Below are 24449 nucleotides of genomic sequence, written 5' to 3' on the forward strand. Positions count from 1 at the left end.
ACTTTAAATCACGATGCTATGAGGTTAATGTTTGTTTACACTATTATCGTTTGTGAGCTATTTTGGACTAAGTGTTTGGTTGAGCTATTTATGAACCGGTTTAAACACACAATTGATGCAATGGTCGTTCCACGGCGGTATATCGAGTTTGCATGTTTTTCGCTTAATGTTTTATTGTATCATTTTCTTGTATAGCATAAGCAATGGTCAAATGGCTTAAATTAAAGACAAGCGGACACAAATTTCTATCCTTTTCATGATTCTTGAGTTTGATTTCATCTATATATTTGATAAAGCTGATTATTCGCACTACGTCTTGATTTCTTTGAGAAACTACATAACACTGATCTCGCTTCATATTTTACAAGAGTGTTTATGCGAGACATATTTTTGCTTATGTTAGATACTATTTTAAGGTTAAATGGTATATATTCAATAAACGTTATGCAGACATTTTATAATCGTCATGGACTATAATTTGTATTCGATAAATTTCAAAATGGCGGATACTCAATAGAATTAAAATGGATAACTGTCAGACTTCTTGGATAAAATAATGTTCTTCAACGTTTCTCCATTTAATATTCAGCTTCACACGTTTTATGTAAAAAAACGCACAATATATCAAGACGACAGTAATTATTTTGTAATGTCAATAATAATTTTAAATCGCCATCTTAATCTTCCAGCAGTTTCCTTAAACTTTAGCACGCTTGATGAACTCAATGCATGGAAGTATTTGAAATAAATGTTGTATTGAACAAAAAAAAATGAAGACTGGTGGTCATTATGTTATATAGCCGAATTGTTGCATTAAGGATCTCTTTTATTTTGTGAAGAGTTACATACAATTTCATACGGTTGATAAACATAATGCGTGCAAGTGTTTGACATAAAAAATTCACCAAAACAATATAAGCCAGTCTACTTCTTGCTATCTTAAAAGTTGCAATTTTATCAAGTAAACTTCGTGATCATTTTTCGACCGAGTTTGATTCTCATCAAAGTAGTTTGTTTACATGGAAACTTTATTTATGTTTTTATTTAACTGTATAAAAAAATCCGATAAAAGTAAACTTGCAAAATATGTTAACTATAGTTTTCATTGGATATGAGCAATGTTGTATGTGTAGTACACACACATATCAGTGAAATAAAACTGGAATTTCACTGTTTTAAACAGTGAAAAATAACAGTGAAAAACATCAATATTTTTCACTTTTTTACTGTGAAATGACGTCATTTTTCGACAAAATGAAGTCATAAATCAAGCGAAACTATCCAGTTAAAATAAATGTAAGTAAACATTGAATAAGCGTTAAATAAAAAGAAAACTTGTTGGATTCGATGGACTATCGATTTTAATTCACTCGTGATCCTAAAAAATACATATTTTCACTCATTGATGCGCCACTCATGATTATATTATTTTATATGATCACTCGTGAAAAAAATCAACATTCCAACGAATCCAACAAATATCCTTATTATATTTGTATGTGAAGCTACATTGTACTTAAATAGAATTTAATCATAATAACAGTCTTTTTCGCTTTGTTCATTATGTATGGTACATACTTGCGTATGGCAACAACTAAATAACTTTATTCTAACATTTCATAAGTAATTTTTACTTATCATAATACAAATTGTATATCATGTCAGATATTTACGAAAGTGAAAATATTATACGAAATGGTATCATTTATCGGTTACATAGTATAGTTATGTATACAATACAATGTAGCCATGCATTGTTTTCGTCTGAACACGAATCTATCTTTTATTTTAAGATATCTTTCCGAAACTTACAGTTTGAAAACAGCGCAGTTACTCTATGTGAAAGTATATATTTGCTACATGTGAATCGCGTGCTCTTATTTATCTTGTTGCTATTTTTTTTTCCACGCCAAATGACTCTAATTCCTTACAGTTTATACCACTTACCTAACAGATTAGATAGATAAAAATAAACCGTATTTCTTTATATACTGATGCGTATATATATTGTCCATACTGTTTTGAATGATGCTTTGGTCCCTCTTGACCGTATTTAATGTATATATTGAAATAATTATGTACATGTTGTTTAAAGCGACTATGTAAACAAAATTCGTCCAGCTGTAGTAGAAACATCGTAAAACATTAAGATACAAACGCCAGTTTTCAAATGTTTATAATAATGAACATGTAGTTGAAATAACTACATGTATAACATTCTGAGAAAGAACAAACGTTTATTTGTATTTTTATTTATATTTCCTGTTCATTGTTTTAGTTTTGTTTTGATGTGTTTATACATTCATTTATTAATGTTCTATTATTATTTCGACGTTTGTATATTTTTTGAATTGATGATTTCTTAAAAGTCTCACAGGTTCTTTTAAGTTCTTTTAAGTCTGATCATTCGTTTTGTGAATATAATCTGTTGTTACGAACTCTCACGGTGGATGTATGAATGAAATTATTTCCTGCATTATATTACAGGATAATAAAAAAAAGCCTCTTTCTTTGAGTTTTTGTTGGTTTCTTATAAGCCTTACCAACAACTTACTGAACATTTAAGTAGTAAGTAGTCACACGATTATTGTTTTCAGGTAATTCGTCATGTACTTTTGAAAGTCACACTCGTGTAGAATTCCTACTTTGAATGTAACATCGTTTTGAATCTTGTCAGATTGGTTCTTATTACATTTTAAATGGATATTAACTGATAAGCTGAGTAATGAACGTTGTTTTCGTGGACAAATAAAATTAATATTTCCTAAATTTGACAATTTGTAGGACGGAAACTGCACACAAAAATGACGCACTAACTCGTTTACTATAGGACATTTAGTCCTAATGAGCTGCATCTTTAAGTAAATACCATACCAGCTAGATAACTATCTTATATAACGTCTAAATGAAAGTCAGTTACAAGCAGACCCATACTGACAACACCAATCAGACTTTGTATAGCAGTAAGTTGACAATACTATAGCACATCAGCATTAAATTCATCTATATGCAGAAAAATACCAGAACACCATCAGACAAGTTACACTATGAGTACACGATATGTTACTATAAGAAGATGCCAATGTATGCTGTTTGTTTTACAAACACATATACATGTTTTATTTCAAAACTGACTTATCATTACAACTGACACAAATTTAGAATAATAAATCATTATATATTACCATAAAACAGTTAAGTATTTGAAACTTAAAGTAAAACAAATAAAATCAAATACAGTGCAGTTAAATCAGTTTCTTACCTGCAACGCCAAATAGAATAACACTATTTATTTACAAAACATACTTTTATTATCAATTTACAATATTTGATAGCAAACAATGAACAATACTAATTTGCCAAATTTAGTCAAAATAACGCAGATTTTCCAAATGCAAAGGGACCCGTCACATTCTGAAAATGGCGAAAAAAACACAACACTGCAACTTTATTTAAGCCTAATGCATTACTCAACATTGATGAAACGTGGTGAGAATGTTTTCTTAACAATATCTTGGCTGAGATGTTATCTCGGTCACATGCGCCAAAAATCTATGTCATTAGGTCAAATCATAGAAACACCTTGTTACCACTCTAGAAACCAGTTAACTAAATGTATAGCAAGGTTTTTTTATGTTTACCCTATCTGTTAGCATACGCCTAATCACATAAAAAAATGTGATTGTGTTAAAGTGATAAGACACATTTTAGATGTAGCTATTGGTCGCAGAATGCTGCAAAATGGTCACCGCTTGAAAGCATTTTTTGTAAGATAATGTTTTATTCAGTGCTTCAGCCGCAGCACCTTGAGCCGCCCCCAGGTCCCACTTTGCCCTTTTTGGACCCAACAATGAACTATTTTTTATCTGATCACATTGTTAAAGAGGCAATTATATTTAAAGTTTCAATAAATTAAATTAATTTTCACAGAGAAACAGTTAATTAATTATAGAACCTATGTATTAAGGGAAAATACATGTAACATGAAATATATTCATATTGTACACAAGCTATATTGAAAATACTCCACATGAATGCCGGTAATATAACAGATCTTGCTAAAGTACCGTTTTGACAAATTAGCAACTTGCCCTTTCAAAATCCTAGCTGAAGCATAGTTTATTGTTACCCTTTTGTATTCATTTAGCTGAAATTGTTTCACAATGTCTTGTCAGTGGAATTAAGCCACTATTTTTTTATAATCGTACCATAGACTGCAATTGGGCATCTTAATTCTATTATCCATTTTTAGTAATTACTATTTGTGAGTTTAAGAACTGCATTTACTTACACTTCTGCTTTCCATTTCTTTGCAAAACTGATCTAATCCATTAAATATAGCCATCTTAAACATTTTTCTTTAAAATGAAGAAAATTTCCTCAAACTTGAAGCTTACTTTTTGATTTTTACCCTTTAGTTTTGTCAATAATTATTTCCCCAAAATGGAAGTCCAGGCCTTTTCCCCTGATCGACAAAAAAGCCCTGTAACTAGTCATGATTCAAAATTGTGTTATATTCATAATACAACAGTTGAATGATCATTATTGTCTATATAAAAATGGCGACCTTAATAAGTCACCATACTTGTGTTTGCTATTTATTTTATACCTAATGATAAAATACGACATTTCTGCAGTAAAATAACAGCAGTGAAAATAAAAACAAATTGTTCTTCTCACCGGTGAAAATAACACATTTTCCGAACTCCCTTTCCTATTTTTAAATTTTTATACATAATTATATATTTTTTTTATGATCACGAGTGAATTAAAATCGACATTCCACCGAATCCAACACATTTTCTTTTTTATGCTTTTTCACAGTTTATTTACATTTTAAGAGTTTAACTGGAGAATGTTTCTGGTATTATGACGTCATTTCGTCACACTAATGACGTTATTTTGTGTTTTGAACTGTATTGAGGCACGCCACGGGAAAAGGGGTAACTTTTCAGCGAAAGGAAAACAGCTGTTCATTTCTTCATTGAAAAAGGTGCATAAAAGAAACAGTAAATGTGTTCATATCAGTGTGGGATCGTTTGCTATTTCACTCGTGATCATAGAAAAGTAATATTTTCACTCATGGCACATAGTTTCTATGATCACTCGTGAAATACCAAACAATCTTACACTGACATGAACAATAATCCACTATATCTAATATAGTAATATTACATCGATAAGCCAACTAGATCATAGATAGAAACATTGTTAAATAGTTGAACCTTGTTCTGAGAACACACGGTTTAATAAATGTGTGTTAAGAGTTGTCCCCGATTAGACGGTGCAGTCCGCACAGGCTAATTTGGGACGACACTGTCTGCTTTAACTGGATTTTTGCTAGAAAGAGACTGTGTTTTAACGAAAAATGCAAGTAAAGCCTTAAGTGTTGTCCCAGATCAGAATGTGAGGACTGCACAGGCTAATCTGGGACGGCACGTAATTTGTATGCATATGAATTAAGCCCCCTTTTCCCCATTTGTTACGCTCTATATTTCAGAATGAACTGAAAAAGGTTTTAGATCTATTTGATGACATCCTGAAGAACAAATCACATATCCCAAGAGCTTTATGGGGTATAGGTTAGGTAAGGGACCTAATAGGGATTTTACAGATATTGTGGCATTAAGATTATGTTCACTCTTAAAAATAGCAATGATAAAAGTCCAGAAACATTGACTTTTTCCCCAAAATTACAGCTTCTTAAAGGCTGCTTTCCAATGGCAAAAAGTAACTTTTTTCCAAAATATCTGTCCAAAATTTCCCAAAAAAGATTCAGAACTTTTCCAATAAACTTCATAATTGGTTTATTAAGTTTATTATACAGGGGTATAATTCTGTAACACTTTATAACATAAGTTTTAAAATTCACTTGAACAAACTGGAATACTGTTATTTATTATCATATTAATAAATAATTGTTTCATTATTTCCACTTACATGGCTTATTACGCTATTTTTCCCAATAGGACCAGGCTGTACTATATGAAGTTTAACAAATCACTGGTTGGGACGTTTCTCTTACTATCCATAGTACCAAAGGCCAATTCAATACAGGACAGAAAATACATAACCACTTGACCATTGAATGCAAACCATTGGTGTTTACTCGTTTAATACTTTTAAGGGACCTTTTCACTGATTTTGGCATGTATTGAAGTTTGTCATTCAATTTTCATATAGATAAGTGCAAACATTATTACAAGTTCCAGTAAAAAACAAGACGACAATTAAAGAAAAAAAGTCACCCGCAACTGGGCTCAAACCACTGACCCCTGGAGTAAAAGTCTTAAGCTAAGACCACTCGGCCATACAGTGAGTTATTTAAAATATACTTTATACATAGAATACTCATAGTGTCACAAAATATAACGACAACAACAGAACACTCCAAATATTCAATCGTTTTACGTTGCAAGGCTTTATAATTTTCAGGGTTTTAAATCGTTAAAATATTCCTATAATGGATATTTAAAGCGGGTATATACGATCTTGTCACATATTTATTAATTAAAATAAAATCTGTAAACATACATATATTTCAATATAAACTAAAATAAAAGTTAAGATGAACATGTGTCGAAAAAAGCGAAATTAGCCATATATTTAATTCTGAAATCGAAAAAGGTTCTACAGCCGAATTCGCCAGCATGTATATAATGCATGTATGATGTGAATCTAAATTTAGTTTAACAGTTCATTTTAAATTCCTGCAGCGATATCGATTCATACGACACACGAACACTCACTAAAACGACGAATGCATCGGTTATTGTCGGAAAATATGTATGTATTATCTTCGTCACAAACGGCTCGGGGCGCTCATTTGTATTTGCTGCATTTTATGAAATTCGTCTAATATGTATCATTTTTCTTGCATATTGTGTGATATGATAACATATTTGTATCAATACATTACAATTTAACACATATAAAAATCGTATATACCCGCTTAAAGAGCATGGTAAATGTTAATTGGTACTACTGTTTCCTCACAAATATAATAACTACAGCAAAAATTTGCAAATCGGAAACAATTTGTTTTAATTTTGAAAAAAAAATACAAAAACTTGAAAAATTCGCTTTAAGGTCAGATTTTAAAAAGAGCATTTGATTTTAAAACAATGTATTCTAACACAATGTTGTACAAATCCTGTCAAATGTAACACCCATGGGTTTATTGAATATTACTGTTTAATTTGTTTAATATAAATTCCGCAAATTATTAATTATTCCAAAACGACTGTCTAAAATTCCTTATTGAAGGTTTACAAAAAATCATTATTCGTGTAAATAAATTTCACCAGTAAGTTCATTAAAGTATCCAGCTCTAAACGTTTTACTAAATGCATTATGGAAAACATATTATAATAAATAAAGTATTTGTTAGTACATAATTACAAAAAAATATCCCATTTTTAGTCTTGATAACGTGCTTTTTCCCAATCCAAAGGACCCTTAGCCATTCCCAAAATGTTGGGAAAAACACGCTTGTTCATTTTGTGCATGTTATTGGGCAAACTGGTTGAGCAGCAGAGGAGCAACAAGATGCTGGAGGAGGGCATGGCATTGATGGACAAGGCCTTGAGGCTGGCAATGACCCCCGATCAGCTTCGTATGAGGATTGCGTAGAAACTGAGCAACCGTCAGACATTCAGAGGTTACTGTGTAGTGTAGTAGTAACATTTCAGCCTCGCTTTGGGAAAATGGGGCGTCTATGGTGATCCATTAAACCTATTTTTACATCGTTGTGGGGGATATAATAAATGTGACGCGCTCTAGGAAAACAGGGCTTTATGCATATGTGTAAAGTGTGTTTCCAGATTAGACTGTGCAGTCCACATATTGAACCACGATTTTTCAAAGCAAATCTCATTTATTATTTCACCCACACAAATTGGTGACAGGTATACTGGTTTCACCATCGGTTTTTTTAAAGACACAAAGCTGTCAGAGAAGGTATTTAGACACTTTGCAACATGCAAGCATGCGTGCTTGATTTCACAATTTGTATTACCCAATGTTACAAATTATTAAATTTATGTCTTTTTTGTCAACTTAAAATATCTCTAACACGACTTTTACAACATGCTACATATACAAGATGCGGCTTCAGGGATATTGGCTCCTTCTGTGTTAAATATGGGAAGAAAGATTTCATCTTTACAATAAATTAATAATATTTGTTTTCGATGTGATGAAAATGGATATAATCACTGGACATGTTTACAATTGATATTTTCATTTTCTTTATGTGTTCGCATATGCTTTAAAGTTTATCTATAAATTATAATGTCAAATTAAAAACCATTTCGCAGTGTCGAGTCTGTTTCAAAGTGAGAATCATATGCATGTACAATTGAAAGTCCAATGGTATCTGACGCATATATCTGTCTGTATTTCACTGCAAGTGACATGATGTTTAAATTATTTAGCCTCTTTGTGACAAAACAGTGATTGTTGCATTGGCGTAAAGTGTCGACCCAGATTAGCATCTGCGGAGCTCTAGCAAAACAGGGTTCACTGTATATACATAAAGACAGTGTTGTCCCAGATTAGCCTGTTCAGTACGCACAGGCTTATCAAGTACTACAATCTCCGTTTAAATGATTTTTTATGAAAACAAAGTTTCTTCTATGCTAAATTGTATTATGTGCGGACTGCACAGTCGAATCTGTTTCGACACTTCACGCACATGCATTAATCAGTAAGGACCACTTTCACATAGCAAAGCTCAAATAATACAATTAACTCTTTCAGTGCTGGGACCGAATTTTTAAGGCCTTTACAAACAGTTTGGATCCAGATGAGACGCCGCAGAACGTGGCGTCTCATCAGGATCCAAACTGTGTGTTATTCTGATAGTATTGTTTAAAAACATCGAAATAAAAACTAATTTTAAAAATTCAGCAGACTACATTTTAGCAGACTACAAATTTCCAAGCATGCAAAAATTTAAGCAATATCAGCAGGTTGGTCGCGTAAGGAAGTAGAAACTTGGAGGTATATGATGGAGAGTTACTAAAACATGACTGAGTTTCCACACAAACTGGGGACCAGCTACTTAAAAACAGGCCAAAACGAACTGCCTCGGAAACTATCCACAAACGTGAATTATTTTTTGTTATGTGTTGTCTCTGGTTGAAGATGTATCCGTCATTTATTGCTGATCTGTTTGCTTGGGTTTTGAATGCTGGGAAAGTAGTTAAATTTGAAATTAGCCAATTTTTATTGTTGTTGTTTTATTACCATCTGATAAGATGGTAAGTGCATGGAATATAATAATGGACGCATTTCGGACGACCTATATTGACCAACAATAGTTTTTTTGGCAAAACCCCGTTGCCAGCAAATGTGGCTCAAAATAAAAGTGTTTTCTCCTGAAAGGTAACAGGGGCTGGTCGCGAAGAATCTGAAAGGACCTGTGAATAAAATCGGACTTACATACACACAAATTGTTAATATCAGCATACTTACCTACTTTCTGCTATTATCATCCTGAGCGTACTTTTATCATCATCTGTAATTTTACCATCCTTTCTGCGAGTGTATTGCAAATATCGATAAAATATGAAGCACCTTTACGTCACTGCCATATGCTATTTAACAGTTAAACTGTGATAAAAGTGTGTTCTTTAAGCGCGTGACTCTAAATCCCGTGTTCAAAACATGTTAAGATTTCGTCATTGTACATATGTGAACCTCTGTCTTCGGAAGCATTTTGCAGGTCCTGTTTTTAAGGACATTTGTGTTGGAATGGCGCAGAGCGCTTTGTCATGATTAAGGTTATGAATAAATTAACTGTTTTCAGAAATTGCTTGTTCAAATGTAAAAGCATCTTTATATTATATTGTTTTTCCAATCACAGATGCGATCATTTGACAACTTCCGGAATTGTACATGGAACACTGATTCTTGCAAACTGATCATTAATTAAATCCGATCTTGTTGCATGGTCAAAGGTGTCCTATTGTTATTGTTGTTTCATGCTTGTTTGGCGAGTGCCTTAGTAGGCGTATTTGGCTTCGATAGGAAAATGTGTTATTATGTAAGCCTTGTTCTGGCATAATGTGTGTGTAACGTGTTATTTGTTTGTTTAACATGGTTAAAATAACACAAATATTTAGTTTTATTGTTTTATTTTTAAAGACTGCCCAACAATCCCACCCAATGATCCCCCCAACATAAAAATTAAAATGTTTTTATTCGTTTTTTTTTCATTTTTGAAAGATAATGTAAAAACATGACCCACACCACAGTATACACCCTTCTCCACCCACACCCCTCCCCTCTTTTTGGTTGAAGTATTGAGATAGGTCCCTTCACCTTTAAAAAGGAAAATATATGTTTGCATCCGCTAGGCGGTGCTCTTGTTAAACTTAAAATTAAAATCTTAATAACGAACGACGGAACAAAGCACTGTTCCTGATTGCCAAAACATCGCGTTTTAATCGTATCTTCTAGGCATCTTTCACAACGGGACGCATTATAAGATCACCCTTGGCGGGAAGCGGCGGGCGGGCAGCGTCCACAGCAGTGCCCGCTCTCTAATTCAAACTGTTTGCATCCGATCTTCACCAAACTTGGTCAGAAGTTGTATCTAGACACTATCTAGGTCAAGTTCGAATATGGCTCATGCCGAATTAAAAACTAGGTTACGGGGCCACTTTGTGCATTTCAAGGATTTAGTATGATGTCCGCTCTCTAATCGACGTAGTTTTTATCCGATCTTCACAAAATTTGGTAAGAAGTTGTGTCTAAATGATATCTATGTCAAGTTCAAATATGGGTAATGTCGGGTCAAAAACTAGGTCACGAGGTCACTTAATACATTTCAAGCATTTAGCATGGTGTCCAAAACTTTCAAACGGGCGTATCTTGTGACAGTGTGGCACTCTTGTTAAACGATACGATACTTGTTATTTTCGTCATTAGTCACTTAATGCATTTTATTTTCATATGGTATTAGGTATTTCTGGTGAACATATGACAGTTATCCTCATTTATGTCAACACAATCTTAAATTGCATGATAATCTCCTATAGATAAATTGTTTCCTTTTGTTTTCGCATTACTTTTCACAACAGGCTGCAAAACGACGATGGTGTCAAAATTTTGATAAAATATAAGAAGTACCTAAAATATCTAGCTAGTTTGAAATGAGTGCTTTCCAGCTTAATTAAATTGATACTTATTGCAAACACATGTAATAGGTAAATGGTGTATTAACTGAATTCTGATTTGATAATCATGGATGTAAAATACGGAAATATCAATTAAAAGGACATTTTGTCAATTTACCAAAACGTGAAAAGGCCCCTTTATAATGATTGGCCATTTGAATGTAACGAAAGTCGGGTTGTGTATATTGTCTTAAAACGACAGTTGTCTTACGACCTTATTTCAAATTCAGAAAAAGTAGCACCAGAGAAATGAACGAAATATTTTTTTATACAATTGCAAACAATTTATCCCTTACTTTCATAGCATCGGCCCTCCTCAAAGTATCGTGCCTTTCACGAAAAATCCTCAAGAAGTGCTGGAAAGTTAATGTTTTTCAATGCTAAGAAGTAATTTATTTGATGTTTATCCATGACTATTACGATGATCATTCTCATGATTTCCTGTGTTCTTTGGAAAGTAGTTCATGTTTATTATAGTGCGATCCTATGATTTTCAATTACGTAACACACACGTAAAAAGTTAGTTAATGGGTTAATAGTAGCTTTATCAAGTGAGTTATATGCCGCTCATTTTTTCAATAAAATTAAAAAATATTAATAAAAAATCATCAAGAGTTTCGTTTCTCCATTAAGTTACTATTCTTAGAACAAGCACGCGCGCATAGTAACAAATGTTAAAAACCAATCAAAAGAGCCGATACTATGTGCATGCCGATTTAATTGCAGTTTTCGTTGTTAAGTCCAAGAATACACATTTAACTATATATTGACCTATAAAACATGCGTGTTTTTCTAATTGTTCACTTCCAAAATTCGAATTTTTATTAAGAGGGCCGATACTACGGATAGACATGCTACTGCTGTACAGCAGAACACTCTTCCATGTACACAATACATGTTCTCGGTTGAGAAATCCCCATTCGTTTGAACATTTGTTCGTACGACACATAGACAATTTTGGTTCTACAACATATACGAGTAAACGTGTCGGTATCGGCGTTATCTTGCATATTATAAATTTCGCTGAAAAGAAAAAATAATATTAGATTAATGATTCTATATTAAAATTGATACATAATGTTATTTGACATTTTATAGTCATATTCATATGTTCGTTTAAGAATGCGAGACTAAAATGTTGACATTGGCATCGTAGATGCTCGCTATAAGTGTGACTGTTAATAGCATGTCAACAATTAAACACGTTCTATTAACACCCTTGATTGAAAACTGCGAGATAAAACCCCCTAAATACGCTTCCCATCTCCACACACCCTCCCGTATGTCAATTATCATCTCTTCAATTGTAAACCAAACATGCGTTTTTGCATTTATCCATCACAGTTTCTTTGCAAACAAATCGAATATCAGAATTTCATATTCGAATATACTACACATTTTCGGATATTCAAAAATGTGTTCCCATCCTTAGTGTTCATTTCCTTTCACAACTGGGTGGATGTCCTCAAACTTTAAAGTTTGTTTATCTGTATATGTAGGGTGCAGAATCAACGGGGATTTCAGTGGTTTGCACACGGGTTGGACAGAATGTAAACACACCGTTAAGAACTTTACTTGTGTAAATATCCAAGGTTATTGAAATACATTATTAACAAACATCTTTAGTGCATAAAAGACGGTTTTTCTTGCAGTTTGTGCCGATATCTTAAGGTATAAGAATAAATCGTTGAATACGTCTGAAATCGGTGACAAAATTTCACGTTGCGTGAAGCATTTTTGTGCAGTACAAAAGGACTTTTTTAACAAGAACACAGGCTTATTAAATAAAGTAATTCTGATGTATTTTACATTGTCATAAGCAGCATAAAAATCTGTCTTGTATGCATTAGTTGAAATTCTTAATAAAAAATGTTTTAAAAAGTTATTTGAAAAACAAGCACCACTTACCGGTTTGTGTACCTTCGTTAACGTGTAATTGGGAATCCCACAAAGTCACGTGATCCTGAACCGTAATATGATCGTCAAGAAAAGAGTTTTTGCTTCGAAGAGTTTTAGCAGAATTATGGTACTTAGTCTGTTTTTTCCTCTGTAGAATATTAACACCAGTGTGATGTGTTTAAAACAACTCTTTAACAACTATTAATGTCTGTGAAACTTTCACAAACGTTTTCTCAAACCTTGATTGAGCTTCATTTGTTAATTGATCGATATATATGAATGTTGGCTTCAATACAACTGGATCTAGTTTGTTATTGTATGTTTTTTTTTCTGTAAGCAAGTACCGGTATGTGTTAATGCTTTGCAGATACTGTACCAGTATCGCTCTTTTTAACACTAACTTGTGGGGCATTTTTGAAGTACATGTGAAAATGGGAAATTCCATAAATTGCTAGATTTTAACGAAGGGACTATAAATCTCCATGCTTATGACATGGATGGGATGACAGAAAGTAAAACAATGTTTACTGGCGGGAAATTAATTTTCAACAACCTTTTGATTCCATTGAAAACTCTAACTCTATAACACAGATGTTAGACAAAAAGTTCGTTATGGTGGTAATACTCGGAAAGCAATGTAAAGCTTATGCTTAAATTGACTCTCGCTCTTGTAAAAGGGAACTTAATCCATGTGCATAAAGTGTCATCCCAGATTAGGATGTGCATTCCGAGTAGGTTAATTTGGTACGACACTTTCCGCCTTTATGTAAGTTGTCTTGATAAGGAAGTTTCCTCTAGACGAAAATCCATTCTAGGCGGTAAGTGTCGTCCCTGATTAGCCCGTTCAGGCTAATCAGGGACGACACTTTTCGCACATGTATTAAGCCCCGTTTTCCCAAATTATATTGGCAGATTATTCGCGATGAAGGTTTGGCTCAGCTTGATCAGAAGACAAGATCGTTTAGTCCCGAGGAAGAGAACCTACGGGAGACTGGCGACTGGAAACAATTTACTTGGTATCAGAGTGGCAAGTCATTGTTCGTATTGAAATATGGAGCGTTGTCTACAAGTAACTATTTGATACCTTCCTGTATTTGCTCTTTTTCAACATTTAACTTGAATCAATTTATTTTATATCAGAGAGGCAGGTCAATGGTCATTTAAAAATAAGTTACATTCTCTACAAGTAATTATGTGATAACTTACTGTAATTACTGGCAACTGGAAACATTTTACTTTGTATCAGAGAGGCACGTAATTGTTCGTATATGAAATAAGAAACGTTGTGTATCAGTAACCTTTTGATAACTTTCTGTAATTGCGTTTTTAAACTGGCGATTTGAGTCCATTTACTTTATATCAGAGAGGAAAGTCATTGGTCGTATACAAATAAGAAGCGTTGTCTAGAAGTAACTATTTGATAACTTACTGTAATTGCTTTTTTAAACTGGCGATTCGAGTCAATTTACTTTATATCAGAGAGGCAAGTCATTGGTTGTATACAAATAAGAAGCGTTGTCTACAAGTAACTATTTACTAATTTACTGTAATTGCTAGTATTTTTAACTGGCTACTTGAATCAATTTGCTTTTTATCAGAGCGGCAAGTCATTGGTCATATAAAAATAAGAGGCGTTGTCTACAAATAACTATTTAATAATTTACTGTAATTGCTAGTTGTTTTTTTTAACTGGCGACTTGAATCCATTTACTTTTTATCAAAGAGGCAAGTTATTGGTCGTATAAAAATAAGAAACGTTGTCTACAAGTAACTATTTGATATCTTACTGTAATTGATAAACAAAATTAAACATGCGACTTGAGTAAATTTACTTTATATCAAAGAGGCAAGTCATTGTTTATATTTATGCTATTAGACTTATCCAAAGCAATACTTTGATAGCCTACTGTTGTTAATATTTGTATTGAAACATTAATATGTCATTTTAATGTTATTTATTTATATTAAAAATAATTATAGTTTGTATCAAACATGAACTAACTGTAATAAAAAAAATAAAATAAAAACCCATATAATATTTATGTGCTTTCGAATTATTTTTAAGTGACTTTTTCTTTAGATTTAAATTTTAAATAGTGTGCGCGTTTTATGTCTGTTTTGGATTTCTATAAAAGTGCAAAAAAAGTAAAACACAAATGAGATAAACTTCGCGCTGAACATCGAAAACACTCGTTTTCGAAAACATTTTACATCGATCTGTTCGTGTAAAAGATGAATTTAAATTATATATGATGGACAGTTGGCCCTCGCCATAAAGTGATGATACGCTTTATTCAACATATTCTTGAAGGGAGCTTCGCGTTTAATAAGAATTGCATAATAGTTGAAGGCAATACACGTTTCGTATCATATTGTGTGTATTTATATAAAGACGATGATTAACGCGACTAGCATCGAGCCGCATATTTGCATGTTATCCACTTGATGAAGGTTTGGCACAAGCCAAAATATTGCCCTTAACACGTTAGTATGGTATGATAATTAGTTATTTATTCCCCGCCATAGGCGGGGTATATTTTTTTGGCGTTGTCCGTCCGTCCGTCTCTCCGTCCTTCCGTCCGTCCTTCCGTCCGTCCGTCCGGCACTTTTGTGTCCGGTGCCATATCTAGGAAGTGCTTCAGCGGATTTCATCGAAACTTGGTATGAGCATATTTATGAATAAGAGGATGATGCACGCCAAATGGCATTGTATACCATAGGATTATAACAGAGTTTTGGCCCTTTATACTTTGAAAAAATGCTTTTTTGTGTGTCCGGAGCCATATCTTGGAGTGATTTGACGGATTTCATTGAAACTTTGTATGAGTATATATATGGATAAGAGGATGATGCACGTTGGCGTTGTCCATCCGTCCAGAAAACTTTTGTGTCAAGAAGTATAATGGCGGGGGATATCAATTCAACGAATTTGCTTGTTCGTTTTATTATTCCCGTCTTGTCACAAATCACGTGTCCGACATTATTAGTACTTTTCCTCTCCTGCCCCGTGACTATGGATTTGTATGCCCCCGGATTGAATGATCGGGGGTATATTGTTTTTGACCTGTCCGTCTGTCATTGTATGTGTCTGTCTGTCACAAACTTTAACCTTGGTAAAACTTGTTTTATAACTTTTGCAATATTGAAGATAGCAACTTAATATTTGGCTTGCCTATCTTTATCAAAATATGCTGCGTTTGTGCATATCTTTGAGGGAGTGTCCCGAGTTTTGTAGCGACATGTGTAGAGACCCAGTAGACATGCATGCATGGGTTCCATTGGAGGCGTTTTCTGTGCAAATTCACATGGGTATACCCATATTGTTCCCATATGCGATCTACATTGAACTTCCTATTTGGGATGGTTTCCATTGGGGGCGTTTTCTGTGCAAACCCACATGGGTATGCCCATATTGTTCCCATAGTATGCTATCTACATCAAAATGCCTATTCGGGATGGCCAATAAGGGTCCCTTACGGGTCCTGTATTACAATAATTGAAGACAAAATACAGCTGTGGGAATTTATTAGCGTAAAAACAACACGATTTTATTAAATCGTATTGGAAAAAGGAGCCTGGTGACATTGGGATTTTTTATATCGATACAATGGAAAATTTGGGAGGAAACAAATCGACAAAAAGGACCAAATTGGGATATTTAAATGGCCATTGTAGGAAAACATGCAATTCGCGCGAATAATTATAGTTGTATACTTTGTTAAATGTAAATGCCATACAATTGATATATAATAATCATTAGACACGTCTTTGTCCAAAAAAAAATAATTGGGATTTTTTTTACAATTTCGGTTTGGGATCGGATCCGTTTTACGGCGCTCTTCAATTATAAAACACCTGTTCCGGTATTCCACTCAGAACACGAACACTATAGTACACGAACACCATTATCCATCAATACTTTAGTAACGTTGACTTTTATATTGCGGGGGCAGTGGTCACTAAAGAGATCCTATGGGAAAGTTATCGCCTTCGAGGAAGTTAATGTGATCCTTGTACAAGGTACCAATTTGAACGTTGACGTTGTAACGATACATTATTCTCTTGGTTTATTTTTGAAATTGAATCAAGCATACACTTTGCTTCACTCAGGGCGCACCAACGCGTGTTAAGTGACCATTATAATTGCGTTAACAATTCATTGCAATGCCGTGGGCAATCTAATAACAAATATGCAATCAGCAATTATTTGAAACTTTAATAATAACACAATAATCAAAACAAATGGTACAACTATACAACAGGAAGATTTTGAGTTTCTTGAAACAGCCAGTTTCGATTATCAAACTTGGGTGCAAAGCTTGCTGATACACATATCCCTGGTACTTGTAGGTTTACTTTGTTTTCTATTTTTATTATCAAGTTTGGTAGTGTAACGCCAAATTATATGTCGCAGAATCAATTGAAACTTACTACTGCGCCAGGAATAAATGAAGGCATTTAAAACGCTATTGACCGGAAAAGAAAAGTTTCTTATAATAAATGCCACACTGGTAAAGGTATTATCATGTGAAAGCAATGAAAATGAATATATCACGTCGTACACTAATTCCGGTATTTGGCATAACAAAGTAGTCAGGATCGCCATCAGCACGGATTCCTTCATTCTTCGTGAGCACTGTTTCATCTTCTTAGTTCTTAAGCTTCTCTGTCTACTGACGCGTTTGGTTGGCCTTTGAAGTTTCCTCGAGTTACTTATTGACCGTTTCGTGAACAGCATTAGACGCGTGTTAAGCGCAATTATCATACACATCGGAATGAAATCCATCAACGTTGGAAACAGTACCCCGTATATACCTTTGTAATAATAATTAAATTTGTCAAAGGCGAATTCGTCGGTGGAGTTCACGTTCGTGTTGTACCGTCTGGGACTGTGTTCCTGATCGAAGAATCGAAGTGAGTTCACAACTGCAGCCACTACAAAAATTACAACAAGAGACGTTTTGGACCTTGAAACGGTACACGCGATCCGCGACCGAAGCTGATGGCACGTAGCAATGTAGCGGAAAACGGTAAAGAGGACCGTTATCCAGAAAGCGTTGGTCCGTGCGGTCTGTAACACAGGCCAGACGTACATCGTCGCGTAGGTCTAGAAGTTTGCTGAATACCATTGGCTCAAGTTTGGCAATATTATTGTTATAAGCGAAGTGACTAAGACGCAGTTTGGCAATATTATTGTTATAAGCGAAGCGACTAAGACGCAGTTTGGCAATATTATTGTTATAAGCGAAGTGACTAAGACGCAGTTTGGCAATATTATTGTTAAAAGCGAAGTGACTAAGACGCAGTTTGGCAATATTATTGTTAAAAGCGATGTGACTAAGACGCAGTTTGGCAATATTATTGTTATAAGCGAAGCGACTAAGACGCATATGTCACATGCTGCTAAGGAAGTAGTGAACACGGACGTTGGAGTGGTGGTCTGTTTCATCGACATTGTCAGTAACACCAAGCTGTTCATGCAGATGCCAAAAAGGATGACACAAAGGCCTAGAACGCCGTTGATATAGTGGTCAAGTTCCAACGTAACGAATGAAGAATTCATCGCATTAAGTGACAGTATGATACGTTTATATTGAAATAAAACTAATCAAAATACGAAACTGCTTTTACAAAAAAACAATCCGCCTACTTGATGCTACTTCCAACGTAGAGATGCAACTATAACTGCTTTTAAAACATTGCCTTATTGAGTCGAATGGTATGAACACATCGCACATTATAACCCGATTGTTCATTAGCTGCAATACGTTGTTAGAAGTCTGTAGAAATCTCCTTCGGTTTCACGATCTTCAAAATGCGCGGTCCAACACCAGTTCGTTAATATTCAGCTCCTCGATTGAATGTGTATGCCCACACCCAATTATCGTTTGAATCATTATATACCAATGCATTTTTTATTTTCATACACGCGTTATTCTGATATATTGGGAACACATTAAACACAAAGTGTCCGCTGGTCTTTTGGTTTCCTTGAAAATGATCCGTTGCGTACGTTGTTATTATTAAATATTGCGTTTCATTTCTAAGACTTCAAGATTTCATAAGAATCGCGTGTGTAAATAGGAAAGTTTTTCTCATGGTTTGTACTAAACGCGAGCTGACTGACAATTATCAAGTTTTAGAATTCCACGCGGTTTGTCAAACATGCTAATATATTTTCTATCAAGTTTCCGGAATGATTTTTCCGGAAGCGTTCTCATACAATTATCTACTTTACAACATTCAAACTTGTAGGAATTGCTTATTATAGTTTGAAATTGTGCAAGTGTCATATTTAGCTCGACTATATATATATATATATATATATATATATATATATATATATATATATATATATATATATATATATATATATTTGCAAACTTCTTTACCAACATGATCCCAACCTATAAACAAGAGCAGACAACTGTATCAAGTATTTTGTAAAGATTATGGCCCTTTTTCCACTTAGAATATGCACTTTATTGATAAATCTATGTTAAAGTTTGCGTACCACCTCAAATATTTTCTATGTACCTTGTCATATTGCTTTTATATTTTGCAAACTTCTTTACCAACATGACTCCAATCTAAAAACAAGAGCAGACAACTTTATCAAGCATTTTGTAAGAATTATGGCCCTTTTTTCACTTAAAATATGCATATTATTAATAAATCTATGTGAAAGTTTGCCTACATTTCAAATATTTTCTATGTACCTTGAGATCTTGCTTTTATATTTGGCATACTTCTTTACCAACATGACCCCTATCTATAAACAATAGCAGACAACTGTATCAAGCATTTTGTAAGAATTATGGCCTTGTTTTCACTTAGAAAATTGAAAATTTGGTTAAATTGTGTGTTTAGCTCCACTTTATTCCTAAAGTATAAAAGCCATTGCTTTCATACTTGCAACACTTACTAACTATAATACGGGGACTGTGCAGGTACAGTTATGTAACTCTGACTGGCATTTTACAGAATTATGGCCCCTTTTATACTTAGATAATTGAACATTTGGCTAATTTGTGTGTGTTTGTGCATTTTACTCCTACCATATCATAGCTATAATCGCTTTCAGAGTTGGAACACTCGCTTACTATCATAAGAAGACTGTACAGGAAAAGTTGCATAACTCTTGTTCGCATTTTAACGGAATTATGGCCCTTTTTTAGTTTGGATATTTTATTAAATTTTGTATTTAGATCCACTTTACTTCTACAGTATCAAGGCTATTGCTTTCAAACTTCAAATACTTTTTTATTATCATGAGGGTACTGTACCTGGCATTGAATTTTACATTGACCTTTGAATGACCTTGACTCTCATGGTCAAATTAATAAATTTTGCTTAAATTGCCATTACTTCTTTATTAATGATCAGATTTGATTCATACTTCGACAAAACAACACTTACCTGACATACCACAATGGACTCCACCAAAACCATCCCCCATTTCTCGCCAAAATCCCCCCACTCCCCCAAAAAATGTTGTTTTCCTTTTTTTTCTTATTTTTGAAAGATAATGTAATAAATGACCACCCCTCCACATTATATCCCCCCTCTCCACCCCCACCCCACCCCCACCCAAAAAGACTTTTTTTGAAACATTGTAAAAAAACAGAAAATATTTATTTATTTCATTTTTACAGGATCATTCCACCCAAGCTATTGCTATCAAGCTTTAAATAAAATCTTATTACTTTGTTTTATGTCCTAACAAATGTTCATTAGATTGTGGAAAATATACCTGAACTCAGAATCGTCTATAAAGTACAACTTCTTTGAAATATCAGCGACCAATATGTTTCAATTATGGTCCTACTCCACTTGGAATATGACTATTTTACCTTGACCTAATTGAATATGAACAATTTCCCCATGATGACTAACGTTATACTGTCAAGCACTCAAAGAGTCGTGCGTGCTGTCCTCTGACAGCTCTTGTTTATCCTACGTTTAAAATCCCAAAAGTTGTTCCACTTTTTTTAACTTAGAAATTTTGAAAACTACTTGAAACTCTTGTAATGTATTATTATTATTTCTATTATCATCATTAAACTTATGCCCAGAACTTTCAATGGGCAGCATCTCTAGAATGTGCAATATTTGATTACAGTTTTCACAAAACATTAAATAGCAACACGGTAGTTGTTAACTGCACATTTTGGTAGATCTATTAACAATCATCCACTGTGATTCATATTGTAATACTGTTGCCTTGACATGGAATTATATTTTCAGTAATACTATGATTCCGTATATTACACTTATATCTAAGATGTTAAGAATATTATCCGTAAGTAAACTAAATTTTATCAATCACAATCCCTTGACATGCTATCTCATTGCAATATGTGCTATGTTTATATAGCTATGTACTGATTGTATTCGCCATTCAAAATTGTCTATTTTCGTGTTGATTAGGACGTAAAAACGAAAACCACTGCAGAAAGGTGCCCAGAACCTGGGCCCTACTTGACCAGATTCCAGAAGCCAATGGCTGCCGGCGAGGGCAAATCAAGTACTCCGTCATCCATCCAGGGGGGCACGTGTGGCCCCATACTGGACCCACAAACTGTAGAATTAGGGCCCACCTGGGGCTTAAGGTGCCGAAAGGGCCGAGGATACGAGTGGGTAACGAGACCAAGAAATTTCAGCGTATTCTTCATTCTTTAAAAGTACCTTTTAAAGGAACTTTCCCAATTGAGGAAAAAAAATACACAATTCCCAATATTCGCCTGAAAAACGCCCTAAAGGAAGAAAGTTGCCTCCATGAGCACAGAGATTGAACATTTAAAGAAAAAGACATGTAAAATAATATTTACAATGTCGAAAACATATAAGTTAATTTGTCTTGTATGAAAACCGGAACCAGTCAAGAAATTCGTGATTTAAGTTTAGGTTTTCTATACCTCGCTAAATAATTTTAGTTAATATTCAATACCAAGGTAGTATTTTCTATAAAGATCTATAAATAATACAAATGGACAAAAATTGTTGATATTGCATACAGTGTCATCCCAGATTAGGATGTGCATTCCGAGTAGGTTATTTTGGTACGACACTTTCCGCCTTTATGTAAGTTGTCTTTATAAGGAAGTTTCCTCTAGACGAAAATCCATTCTAGGCGGTAAGTGTCGTCCCTGATTAGCCTGTGCGGACTGAACAGGCTAATCAGGGACGATACTTTTCGCACATGTATTAAGCCCCGTTTTCCCAAAGCGAGGCTTAATTATGTGTTGTAGATGTTGGAAAATAATCGGGAGATTATTTACGATGAAGATTTTGCCCAGCTTGATCAGAAGACAGGATCGTTTAGTCCCGAGGAAGAGAACCTACGGGAAACTGGCGACTGGAAACAATTTACTTTGTATCAGAGAGGTAAGTCATTGTTCGTATTGAAATAAGGAGCGTTGTCTACAAGTAACTATTTGATACCTTCCTGTATTTGCTCTTTTTCAACATTTAACTTGAATCAATGTATTTTATATCAGAAAGGCAAGTCATTGGTCATTTAAAAATAAGTAACATTCTCTACAAGTAATTCTGTGATAACTTACTGTAATTACTGGCCACTGGAAACAGTTTACTTTGTATCAGAGAGGCACGTAATTGTTCGTATATGAAATATGAAACGTTGTGTATCAGTAACTGTTTGATAACTTTCTGTAATTGTTTTCTTTAACTGGCGATTAAAGTCCATTTACTTTATATCAGAGAGGAAAGTCATTGGTCGTATACAAATAAGAAGCGTTGTCTAGAAGTAACTATTTGATAACTTACTGTAATTGCTTTTGTAAACTGGCGATTCGAGTCAATTTACTTTATATCAGAGAGGCAAGTCATTGGTTGTATACAAATAAGACGCGTTGTCTACAAGTAACATTTTACTAATTTACTGTAATTGCTAGTATTTTTAACTGGCTACTTGAACCAATTTGCTTTTTATCAGAGCGGCAAGTCATTGGTCATATAAAAATAAGAGGCGTTGTCTAAAAATAACTTTTAATAATTTACTGGTATTGCTAGTTTTTTTTAACTCGCGACTTGAATCCATTTACTTTATATCAAAGAGGCAAGTTATTGGTCGTATAAAAATAAGAAACGTTGTCTACAAGTAACAATTTGATATCTTACTGTAATTGATAAACAAAATTAAACATGCGACTTGAGTCAATTTACTTTATATCAAAGAGGCAAGTCATTGTTCGTATTCAAATAAGTAACATTGTCTACAAGTGATTCTTTAATATCTTTCTGTGCGAATTGTTTCTGTGGCTATTTGAAACAATTATACCTAATATCCGAAAGGCAAGTCATTGTTTATATTTATGTTATAAGACTTGTCCAAAGTAATACTTTGACATCCTACTGTTGTTAATATTTGTATTGAAACATAAATACGTCAGTTTAATGTTATTTATTTAAATTTAAAATAATTATAGTTTGTATTAAACATGAACTAAATGTAATAAAAAACACCATAGAATATTAATGTGTTTCGAATTATTTCTAGTGACTTTTTCTTTAGATTTAAATTTTCAATAGTGTGTGCGTTTTATGTCTGTTTTGGATTTCTATAAAAGTGCAAAAAACACAAATGAGATAAACTTCGCGCTGAACATCGAAAACAAACGTTTTTGAAAACATTTTACATCGATCTGTTCGTGTAAAAGATGAATTTAAATTATATATGATGGACAGTTGGACTTCGCCATAAAGTGATGATACGCTTTATTCAACATATTCTTGAAGGGAGTTTCGCGTTCAATAAGAATTGCATAATAGTTGAAGGCAATAAACGTTTCGTATCATATTGTGTATAAAGACGATGATTAACGCGACTGGCATCGAGCCGCCCTTAACACGTTTGTATGGTATGATAATTAGTTTTTTATCCCCCGCCATAGGCAGGAGTATATTGTTTTGGCGTTGTCCGTCCGTCAGTCTCTCCGTCCTTCCGACCGTTCGTCCGTCCGGCACTTTTGTGTCCGGAGCCATATCTTGGAAGTCCTTTAGCGCATTTCATCGAAACTTAGTATGAGCATATATATGTATAAGAGGATGATGCGAGCCAAATGGCATTGTATACCATCGGATTATAACAGAGTTTTGGCCCTTTGTACTTTGAAAAAATGCTTTTTTGTGTGTCCGGAGCCATATCTTGGAGTGATTTGACGGATTTCATTGAAACTTTGTATGAGTATATATATGGATAAGAGGATGATGCATGTTGGCGTTGTCCAACCGTCCAGAAAACCTTTGTGTCAAGAAGTATAATGGCGGGGGATATCAATTCAACGAATTTGCTTGTTCGTTTTATTATTTCCGTCACAAATCACGTGTCCGACATTATTATTA

At 33.9% G+C, this 24449-nt stretch overlaps 1 protein-coding gene across 1 annotated transcript in view; it reads left to right on the plus strand.

Moving 5' to 3' along the window:
• The window catches only part of LOC127848657 (calmodulin-like), a 347495-nt gene that overhangs the window by 276729 nt on the left and 46317 nt on the right, over window positions 1–24449 (plus strand). The gene's annotated exons all lie outside the window — the stretch shown is intronic.

The sequence above is a fragment of the Dreissena polymorpha genome, chromosome 10, assembly GCF_020536995.1.
Source record: "Dreissena polymorpha isolate Duluth1 chromosome 10, UMN_Dpol_1.0, whole genome shotgun sequence".
Classification (NCBI taxonomy): Eukaryota; Metazoa; Mollusca; class Bivalvia; order Myida; family Dreissenidae; genus Dreissena; species Dreissena polymorpha.